This window comes from Macaca nemestrina, chromosome 5, assembly GCF_043159975.1.
Source record: "Macaca nemestrina isolate mMacNem1 chromosome 5, mMacNem.hap1, whole genome shotgun sequence".
Lineage (NCBI taxonomy): Eukaryota > Metazoa > Chordata > Mammalia > Primates > Cercopithecidae > Macaca > Macaca nemestrina.
The window spans coordinates 1,611,429-1,622,674 of record NC_092129.1 but is presented as its reverse complement, the minus strand read 5'-3'; the positions used below and the strand labels follow the sequence as shown (position 1 = coordinate 1,622,674).

Here is an 11,246-nt window from a genome sequence, read left to right as displayed (position 1 = left end):
AGTCGGTTCTAGAAGGTTCTTCGAGGAGGTGAATTTGAGATTTTCCCTCAGACGCCTCTTCTGAGTTCTGCGTGTGCTCCCGGGGATTTCAGCATTTGGGCGCCTTCCCCTCCAGGCCCCCCGGGCGAACGAGGACGTGGGCTTGTCCCACCACCATCGCCCTGGAGGTGAGGACGCGGCTCCCGGACACCCGAGGGCGCCCTCCCGAGCCGGGCAGCACGGAACGGGGAGTGGGGGGAGCTTCCCGGCGCGGGCGCAGCCCCAGGAGGAGGGACGGGGCCTCGGGGTGGGTGACGGTGTCGCCGCCAGCATCGCCTCCCCCGGGTGTCGGGGTGGCCGGGCGCCTCCTCGCGGGGCGGCTGCAGAGCTGGGTCCCCAGTGCCTCCCACGGCCGCCCCGACGGGGGACGTTCCCGCCCGGGCCATTCTCACCGCCAGGGGCCTGGGCGGGAGGAGCGCTGGGGCGGCGGGGCTGGTCTCGGGGCTCCTGGCACAGGTTCGCGGCTCCCGCCAGGCATTCCCCGGGGTCTGAACCTGCGCCGGCGGCGGGGCGTTTTCCACCCGGTGATGTGGCGGCGGCTCCTGGGTTTATGGGGAACGTCGGGTCCGCCTCTCGCTGGGTCCGCGGCCTCTTCCCAGCGAGACGCCCCTCAGGGCTCCCCCATCGTCAGTGCCCGGACGCCGGAGCCATCTCGGTGGCCGCGGCGAAGAAACGCCCCTTTCTCCGTCCACTTCCCGAGGATGGAGGAGCTGGCCCCGGGTGTTCTCTTTCGCCTCCTCCGCGGACGCAGTGAGGTCGCTGCCGGGGACTTTCTGCTCCGGAAGCGTCGGGGCTGGGGCCGGGCCTAGGAGGTGCCCAGGGCCTAGGAGGTGCCCAGGGCCTAGGAGGTGCCCAGGGCCTCCCTGACCGCCGGGAGAGACGATGGAGTCCGGGCCTCCGGGCGGCGGCAGGAGGGAGTGAGCGGGGCGCGGCCGGGCTGCTGGGGGGCTGCACTAGGGGGTCCCTCCCGGCCGCGGTCTCGGCCCACAGCACAAAGGTGCGCCCAGAGCCTCAGTCCGGGGTCCCTGACACGGAACACAAGCCTGGGTCTCTTCGCGCTCTTCGGGACGGCGTCTGCGGGTCCCTGGGCACCGAGGCCAGCAAAGCCAGAAGAGGCAGGTGGCACTGGACCCCGCCTGAGCACCCAGGCACCGAGGCCAACAAAGCTGGAGGAGGCAGGTGGCACAGTGCCACCCCCCCCCCAAGCCCCCGGGCACCCACCCTGGCCCAGGGCACGGGACAAGAGGCCTAGTCTCGCCTTCAGGACCCACCATAGCACCCGGGGCGGTGGAGCCCACCTAAAACTGGGTTGCTGAGAAAGAGATCATGGGCTCAGGCTCAGACACCTGTCCTGCCCGAGACCACCCCCCACCCCCTCTCCGCCACCTGCCCTCAGAGGCTTCTCCAGGTGGCCACCTGGACCCACAGGAACCAGCCTCTCTTTCCATGTAGGCTCCTCTCACATTAACTCCCAGAAACAGAGGGGAAGCTGCCCTAGGAGAAAGAAAGGATGAGAAAGAACCCTGATCGCAGCAAGACAGGGCTGGGGGCAATTCCAAAGCCCTGAAAGGGCTGGAGGGAAATAAGACTCTTCCGGAGGGCCCCTGCCCCAGGATAAAAGTTTTATTTACAGGTTTCAAAAAGGCCAAGATGTCGGTGGCTTCCTTCAGGAGAAAGCGGCAAAATCCACGCCCACGCCCAGATCCCTTGTGCTTTCAATTTTTCACCAGGAAACCATTTTTCTATGTAAGAGCAAGCAAGTTCCACAGTGGGGGGAAGCCAGTGGAGAGGAGCAGGCCTCACCTGGCTCATGTCCTGTTTCCAGTTTGCCCTGAAAACAAATTACTAAATCCAAGGGGGAAGAGCTTGGGGCGTGCCTGGTCCTCAGCCTCAGTGGGGCTGGGGCCTGTGACCTGGTATGCAGAGGGCCAGCCCCCAGGGCAGCCGGGAAGGGGCTGTGCTGCCCAGAGTGAGCCCCCAGGCGCCCCCAGCCTGCTGCAGCTGCCTGGGGCGCCACACTTCGGTCCCTCCTCAGGTCTGGGCTGCACTCTCCGCTGGTCTGGGCTGGGCCACCAAGCTCCAGGCAGTGGACGGAATCCACTGGGGCGCAGGAAGCTTCAGCTTCAGCAGCCCACCCGGCCTCCGCAGTCTTCCTCTCCAGGGTCTCATTTCAACGTGGCCTTTTCTGCTGCAACTCAGCTGTCCTGGGGGCCAAGTTTGGGTGTGTGAGGCCAAGGAGATGCATTGTGCTCTCGCGGAAGACAGACACAGCGAGGGAGCCCGGACACAAGGACCCAGCTCACCAACCACAGCCAAACCACCAATTCTGTCCCATGGCCCTTGGTGACTGGTGACAGGGGAGGGAAAGAAACGTGGCCAGCTTGCCCCAGACCACAGGCAAAGACAGGTGGGGGTGGCCTGCTGGCGTGGGCTTAGGAGATGGGGCCATGGTCCAGCCTGGCGCCCCTCTCTTGGGGCAGGAAGTTCCCTCTGTCTGCCATGCACAGGGGCACTCAGGAGAGCCTGGCACAGGACCTCAGGAGCTCCCAGAGCAGCCTCAGCAGCTGCAACCCCTCGACCTTGTCCAGCATCACGCGCTGGTGCCAGGGAGACAGAACGAAGAATCCCACCAGTGTGCAGGAGAGGAAGCCTACTTTAATTCTGTTCTTGAAATAATAGCAGGCGAAGATGCGTGTTTCATAATTAATTCCTCACTTCTTAGGAATTGCAGCGATTAGCTCTGTCATTCCTTCATTATCAGGAAGAACTGTGAGTCCTGCTATTCTCACTGTGCAGCCCTCAGCTAAGTTTTCTAAAGGGAACATCACAGCATCTTCCCTGATCTTAGCCAGGACAAAAGGTGAAGTCTAGCATGATGACCCGCGTAGCCTGCATCACTGGACACCCTTCCTTCCTGGTCTCTGGGCACAGGTGCGGGGGTCGTGTGCGTGCGTGCACATCCAGGTTCCTCCGGGCACAGGTGCGGGGCCGTGCACCAAGTGCCCCACAGTTCCTGTGAAGGAGTGCAGTGGCTCTGTAATTTTTGTCCTCAGCTCGGGTTTACCACAGCTTAGGCCTTTGGGGTCATTTTAAAGTAGTAAAGAAGCTTCAGATGTAATCCCAAACCAGGTGGTCCATAAATCATTACTGGGTTCAAAGAATAATTATCATCAGAAGAATTTATTTGCATATAATTGTAACTGTGCCCTGTGGACACTGTACATGGTTAAATCAACACCAGGAGGGTATTTTGGTTTCTAAGAATTTTAAAAATATAAGGCAGATGGCGCTAATACAGACAAGCAATGAATGAATAAGAATTCATAACAATGAAGCTCTAATGCAACATATGATTGAATAGGGCAGCTTAGAAGCCTAGAAATTAGGAGGCTCGGTAAGATGAATTGGGTGGTGGTTTCCAAGCCTCCTACCACACTTGGAAGAGACCCCAGGGATCAGGGTGTCTCCAGAACCCAAGCCAGCTCTGCATGTCCGGCAAGTGCCTGCAGCGTGCTGGCACTGAGATAGCATTGTGGGTGGCCAATGGAAGGATACGTTTGATGGAAGGGAGAGAGGAAACGGCCCTAATAAGGAAGGGAAAAACTCTAAGCTGGCTGGAGCTTCCAAGTCGTCCACCTGAGGACTTGGAAAAGCCGATGATCTGAGCTTGCATCTGCAAGGCTGAGGATGAGCAGGAGTGAGGGTAGCAGAGATGAGAGCTTGAGCCAAAGAGTGAGGGGCGTGACCCACCCCTTGCTTGAGCATTGTCTGTGCTGATGATGCACTTCTCACCAACAGCAGGGCACAGTGTGTGGGGCATCCAGTCTGCAATTAGGTTAAAAAGACTGTGGCTTTTGCTTTGGGGACACCCCAGGCTCATGCTGTCCCTTGCCCTCTGCCCGTCATGAGAACACTTGGCAGCCCTAGGACAGGGTCACGGGGGAGGACCAGGGCCTGTGGGCAGCCTGGCGAAGGGGCTCAGAAGCAGGTGTTCCCACCCCACAGGAGCCTGCAGGGGCAGGAAAGAGATCTGGGGGGAGAGGAAAATGTTTGCTATTTAAGTTGCGATGCTGGTTTCCTGGGTGTGTACATATGTTAGGCTGATTAAACTCTATACTTCAATTGCATGCTGTTTATTGCAGTTTAGTTATATGCTAATGAGGCTGTAAAAACTGGGGAGGTGGCATTATTCGTGGACAAGAAAACGCTCAGATTAAACAGGCAGTGGGAAGATACGGTGTTTGGGGGAGGTGAGCCCAGGCGTGCAGATGCTGACCATAGACGGCATTTGTTAGGTGATGGAGAAGCTGGCATGTGTTAGACCTGGCAGGGTTTGAAGATCTTCCGTCTGTGTTTGGATGGCCACACTGGCTGCAGGGCTTGGAGACAGTGTTGTTGAGAATTGGCTGAGTGCAAAGGTTAAAATGTAGAGTCACTCTGGGGAGTAGAAAGTTTTGCCCTTTTTGAAGGGTAGAACATGACCTTTGACACACCCACTGTCAGCAGGGAGAAGAGGAATGAGGAGCACAGGAAAACAGGCCAGGGAGTTCATGGATGGAAACGGCATCGCGGGCAACAGCCACGCACAAAGATGGACGAGGACCCAAGAGAGAGCCGGCGCTGCTGTGCACCTGCCCATCAGTTCTCAGTGGAGAGATGCACTGTCCGAGCCTCCGTTTGTGGAAATGCTCCTCTTCCAGCCCGGCAGTTGCTCTGGCTGGGCCTGGTGAGGAATGGCCGTCATCACGGACAGTGGCCTTTCCTAGCCCTGACCCTGCAGAGCGCCTTTGGAGTGCATAGTGGTGGTAGACAGGAAGTCAGCAGATCCATGGCAGGGTCCCATCTTCACGGTGAGTGAGCCGTGTGATGTTTGGGTGAGTCCCTCACGCTCTGTAAGTCTCTCCACTGAGCTGGGCGTGCATGTGGTGCTCTGTGGCAGTGGCACATGGCGACTCCTGCGTGGAGTTCTCGTCTCAGCAGGGGCAATGCCTTGCACCCCAGTTTTCAAGCAGCAGCCTGAGAGTTCTGGGAGGCCTGTCTTTTCCCGTTGGTCTTTCTGTTGGCCCCACCACTCCTGTATTTCAGGCCTCACCAAGTCCTGTTAATCCTATTTCCAAAAAATGCCTGGAAGCTTCTACTCCTGGCCCTGTGGCCTCCACCTTTCTCTGAGCTCTGCAGACTCTTCCTCACATCAGCCCTGGATGACTCCAGGGGCCTTCAAAGGGAGCCCCTGCTTCCTGTTCCCCTCCCCTGTGATCTGCTGCCTGTGTGCTCCCAAGGGGCAGGTTCCTCCATGTGGATGGGACCGTGTTCCTGCTCCCCCGAGACCCACTGCCCACGTGCGCCAAAGGGGCACGTTTTTCCGTGTGAGTGGGATCGTGAGCATCTTTCCTCAGTAGATGTTCTCTTTGCGGTGGAATGCACCCTCAGCTCCCCTGTGGCAGGCAGCTCCCCGTGGGCCGGTGCTGGGTTTTGGTCTGTCCGCGTGTGCTCCCCACCCAGAGAAGACTCACAGCTGGCTGCTATTCTCACCCCTGAGGCTTCACAGTGAACATCGACTCACAGGAGGGGACCGCGTGATTCCCACTGCGTGTCCTGCTCCCTCCACGGAGCGTGAGCTTGACTGTGGTATGAAGCACCGTACAGCTGCTTTAACCCTGGGAGAGAAGCATCTTTGTGAGAGCCACTGTGTCCCCAGGAAATGTTGCCCTTCTCCTGTGAAGCAGTCAGTGGACCGGGCCCAGTCCTTAAAGATGCAGAGAACCCAACAGGCCCCTCTTCTGCTCACAGCTTCACCTTATGTTATGCAAAGTCCCCACACCACCAGGGCATGCGGGCACCGGGTCATGGGCACCTGCGTTTTCCACGAGCTTGTGACTTGGGGTGCATTACCTTAGCCCGTTTCCAAGCAGCCCCAGAAGATCCGAGCTTACTGTGTTTGCTCCATGCAGCATGAGGGTGCGTCGCGAGAAGGAGAAACTCGCAGGTGGGTGCAAATGATATGCAGTCACAGAGGAGCCAAGAGCTTCTGGCGGGACTAATGAAAGCACCACGCCTCACCTTCGCCCCAGCCAGGCTCACGCCTCACCTTCGCCCCAGCCAGGCTCACGCCTCACCTTCGCTCCGGGCCAGGCTCACACCTCACCTTAGTCCTGGGCCAGGCTCACGCCTCACCTTCGTCCTGGGCTAGGCTCACGCCCATGCCTCACCTTAGCCCTGGGCCAGGCTCACGCCTCACCTTTGCCCTGGGCTAGGCTGCTGTGCCGAAAGCTGTTTCTTCATCAGGTGGGTTTGGGGACAGACATACTAAAAATGGATCTTGAAAGAGGCACAGATGGCTTCTTGCAGTTTTTTGGTTACAAACAGATCGGTTTTTCCTCAAAGAAGATGAGTGACTACCTTGTCAGTGTCATGGTGCAAAGATGAATAAGCACCTGCGGCTGGCAAAGCTCCCAGTGACAGGGGACGACCTCACAAATGCGTTGGGAAATGTGCAGAAGAGGGTTTCATATGCAGGAGAGAAGTAGCTGGGGGATAGGTGGGCATTCATTTTTCATTTACTCATCTCTGGGGCCTGTGAGGTGACTCGCGTCTGCAATCCCAGTACTTTCAGAGGCCAAGGTGGGAGGATTGCTTAAGGCCAGGGGTTCAAGACCAGCCTGGGCAACATAGCAAGACCCCATCTCTACAAAAAAATTAAAAATTAACCATGTGTGGTGGCGTGTGTCTGTAGTCCCAGCTACTCGGCTGGCTGAAGTGGGAGAATGGCTTGAGCCCAGGAGGTCAAGGCTGCAGTGAGCTATGATCCTGCCACTGCACTTCAGCCTGGACCACAGAGCAAGATCCTGTCTCTAAAAAATCACCATCGTCATAAAATGAATCTCCTACTATCCATCCTTCTTTCTGAACTGTGTCTGGTCAGTTTCCTCCCAGGGTCTCCTGCTCCTGGCTGTAGCTTGGTGTAAGCATTAAAGAAAGAGGAAAGAATCACAAAAAGTGGCTCAACAGTCCAAGACAAGTTTATTTTGGAGAATAATCCTGAGAGGGCCTTCTGGCTGATCTCGGTCAGGAGCGTTCTCTCTTACAGACTAAGAATACTTAAGGGTTTAGGAAGCAGGGGGCTTATCACAGGCTTGAATGTTTCTGTGTGAGGAAAAGTTTATTGTGGGGTTGGGATGCCTCTAGTCAGAGGGGAGTTTATCTTAGTGTTGCAATGTTTCTGGTTATGCTGACATTAGCTGTTAGGCTGATGTTTGGGGGCAGATTTAGGTGTTTTTTTAGTCAAGAGGAACTTAAAATGGCAGTGTGTGTCCGGGATGGCAATGCCCTGCTCCTGCTGTAGCTTGGAGGGCAGTGGCTGCAGTGCCTGCCCTCCTCCAACAGAACACGGGCACCAGGAGCTCATTCTGCAGATTCTTTTTGTCACCACCTGTATGGTCTCGGTGGTCACAGCCCAGGTTCAGCAGCAAGGTGCTGTCCCTGTTCTTTTAATTTCGAGCAAGCATATGAGGACAGAGTGCCTGGCAGATGCCCATCCCCCATGGGCACCGCCCTGGGACTGTCACCATGAGACCCACCCTGGGCATCAGCTCTGGCTCTCGGCTCCAGGGTCCGCCCTTGCCCAGCCCTCCCCTCTATTGCATGACCAGGAAAACCCTCACTTTGGGGACAACCAAGAACCCTAATACAGGACCACAAGGTTAACCGTTTGGACGAGGAAGAGCTGGGACTTTATGATCAATGACTGCCAGGCCCTGTCCTAAAGGGAGAGTGGAGTCTGTGGAGGAGCCTGAGGTGGCCCCAGGGACTCAGGAACCTGCAGCTGAGAGCCAGAAAGCACAGCTCACACAGGTAACCTTGGGACCTGCACAGTCAGCAGGGAGAGGGCTGAGCATCCTGGGGCACACTCCGTTTTAGAGGCCCCAAGTTTGTTCTGTTTTCTGTTGAGCCAGAAAGAGGAGATTGTGTTGCAGTCCCTTGGTGGGTTTCAGGCCTGTTTCTGAGTTACTGATTTCTGTGCCAAATGAGTCTCCTTGCTCGCCTGTCAAAGGCAGACCTTGTCCGCTGGTCTGTTCTCTTTTTTTTTTTTTCTTTTTAGCCTCTGGGGAATTCTCCCCATAAATCATGTTTCCCTGCTACTGAGCAGTTGAAATGAGAAACCATAGCTGGCGCTGCACCTGCAGAGTAGCCAAGGGCACCTGGCCAGGGCGTCAGCCACAGCGTCAGTGGTGGAGCTGGCCCAGCAATGCTGCCCTCCCTGGCAATTCCTCTGTCTACCTCTTTCTGTCGAAGCCCCTCTGTCTTCCCCACTGCTCTCACAGCCTTCTCTGGACCTGGGCTGCACGCTCTCTCCTCCCTGCCCGTTTCCTCTTCTCCCTTCCAAGCATCCCAAGGTCAACGGTGTGGGGCCACCATATGGGTCTCAGGAACCACGGCCAGTCCAGGCGAGAGGCTTCCAGAGGCGGAAAGGCTGTGGCTGTGGTAGTGTGTGTGCCCCTGGGTGCAGGCTCCCCCAGCATGTCCCCATCCCACACAGACCCTGTCCCACACAGCCTCGTCAGGATGAACTGTGTCTCAAGGGACTGGTTTTCCTAGGGCGGAAGATGCCATCAGTGAGAGGTAGAAGGAGGCTGGGCTGTGGCCTGGCTGTGCTGGTCAGTTGGTTCCTGGGCCCAGGGGGAGTGCTTGGCAAGTCATCGGGCTCTTGCCCTCCTTATGGGAAGATATTTAGGGGAGGGAAGAGCACACCTAAAAACAGACACGTCATTAGCCCCAGATCTCCCTGGTGAGCACTTCTGTGGTAACCCAGATCCCCCAACACAACCTGTCTGTCACAGACATACATTCCGAAAAGAAGCACCTGGTCTAGACCCTGGATCACTCAACAGAAAACAGTGTCATGAGCTCTGCACCTTCCAACAAGAAGCATCTCCCATAGCCCTGGATCCATCAAGAGACCGTCATTAGCCCTGGATATCCCAGAAGGAACCCAAGGTCTTCTAGCAAGAAACACCTACATAGCCCTAAGTCCCTGAACAAGAAATGTCTGTCATGAGCCCTGAAAGCCAAGAAGAAACACCTCAGGCCCCTGGGTCCCCCAGTGAGAAACGCCTGTCACAGCCCTGGCTCCCCCGAGGAAGAAAATGCCTGTTCTTAGCTGCTGGATCAGAGGGTAGTTTTGGCAAATACTGCTCCATGGGTCCTGGGCCTCCTGGTGCCTGCAGAGGCAGGAGGGCCAGTTCCCACAGCCGCGCCCAGTTCATTGCTCCCAGCCATGTGCAGCCTCACCCAGATGGCTGCCAGGATGCGCGCGGCGCAGCCCGGGGCCGTCCCTCTGATCCGGAGCCTGGGTGGTCAGTGGGTTTCCCAGGCAGTGCCATGGCCTGGGGCCAGGACGGAGCTGTGAGGGGCAGGCTCGCTGGGCTGCGGAGGGAGCGGCCAGCACGGGGGCAGGCTCAGGTCTGAAGCGTAGGCACCCATGCATGGCTGCTGGGGCACCAGCAGCCCTGACGTCTGTGCCGTGGGGGTGCGAGCACTGGCTTGAGGCAGGGCCTGGGGCGGTGGCGCTGGAACCCATGTGGTAGGGCCTGAAAGCACTCAGAGCAGCTCCTAAGTAGCAGCAACTTTGATTCCAGGTCATCCCTGCTTGGCCAGCCGCTGGGGCACAGGAGCTTGCAGGCTGCAGTCCTCGGGCACAGGGCCGTGGCAGTGGGCCGTTTAGGGACCGCCAGACACCCTGGGGGCTGGTGACAGGGGACTTGCCTCACTGCTCACCACGGAGCCCCAGCAACCCCAGGAGCATGCATCCTTGGCCCCAATTCCGAACTGGGCTTGCGCAGCGGAGGGGCGAGGGCTGGCCTGTGCTCCCCACACCCGTGGAAGTAATCTCGCGAGTGCCTGCCTGCCCAGAGGTACATCCGTCCTGGGGCCTGGAGCCCTGGGAGCCCTGCATACGTGTCCGCAGGGTGCCGTTGACCCCGGCACATGCCCTGGGTTGCTGTAGGGGCTGAGCCTCCTTGATTTTCAGACTGCGTCTGAATAGAATGGGCCATCCCAGGACGAGTCACCTAGACTGCTTGCCTGCCCCTCAGGACCCAACCTCCAGGCCAGGATCCTGGTCTCTGTCCACTCTGACAGCCTTGTCCACCCAGCCTTTGTGCCTGGGCTCAGGGCACTCCCAGATCCCGACATTCCCACTGCACCGGGGACCTTGCCCTCCCTGGACTAGGGCTCCTTGGCTTTTCCTTGGGCCCCGCCATGTCTCTCCACCGTGTCTCTTTCCACTGTCTCTCTGCTGTGCTTCCATCGTGCCCGCAGCACCTTTGAATCATTGATTTGGTGCAGCTTGACGTCTCCCGGGACACTGGAGCCCCTGCCTGCTCCTGAGGGATGACAGACCTCACTGGCTTCCTGCAGAGCTCAGCACCCGGGTCCTGGTTATCACTGGCCTTGGTTGAGACCCCTTGTCTAGGTCATGATTTCTTTCGAGGTTTAGTGCAACCATGTGTCAGCGCCGAGGAAAATGATGATCAGATAGTGAATGAGACAAGGACACAACCATGAAGACGAAGGCAACGTTTGCGGGACTCAGGGCTCCATGTCACATACACCACGTCTCACCTCATCTACCCCCAGAAGAGCTCAGCCTGGAGGGAAGTGCCTTGGATTCACTGGCCTTGTAGGTGGGTAATAGCCCTAGTGTTGCTTGGAGCCCCCAGGTACCTCAGCCTTGGTCTGGGTCACCCAGGAACCCAATGGGTGCTCTCCCCTGCCCACTGCCTTCCCTGCCCCAAACAGACTTTCTTCAAGCGATTGCTGGGCCATGTCCTAGGTCTGGGGCGTTCTGCGAAGCAACTGCTTATCTCAGAGACTCCACATAGCACCGCTGTGAAGTGAGGTCTCCCTTGTCATGGTTTACAGATAAGCACCTAGTCCAGGGGCCCACGGTCTGACCTAGGCAGTGGGGGGAGGCTAAGATCCTCAGGGAAGACTGTACCGACACACAACCAGCTCTCCCCACTCCATTCCCAGACCCTGAGCTGCAGAAGGGGTGCTCTGGGCCTTCTCCCCACTGTCTTTGGCACGTAGCTTGTTTTATGTGGAAATGAGAGAATGACCTGAAAGTGCTGCCCGCAGGTCAGTGGGCACCACGGGAAAGGGCTGCCTCCACCCTGGGCTGTGGGCGTCCGTCCTCAAAGCTTATTTCA

The 11,246-nt window shown here is 57.8% G+C and overlaps 1 pseudogene; it reads left to right on the top strand.

The window, feature by feature from the left end:
- The first annotated feature begins 1,689 nt into the window (after positions 1 to 1,689).
- Positions 1,690 to 2,829, top strand: LOC105487640 (uncharacterized; annotated as a pseudogene).
- Positions 2,830 to 11,246: the final 8,417 nt, after the last annotated feature.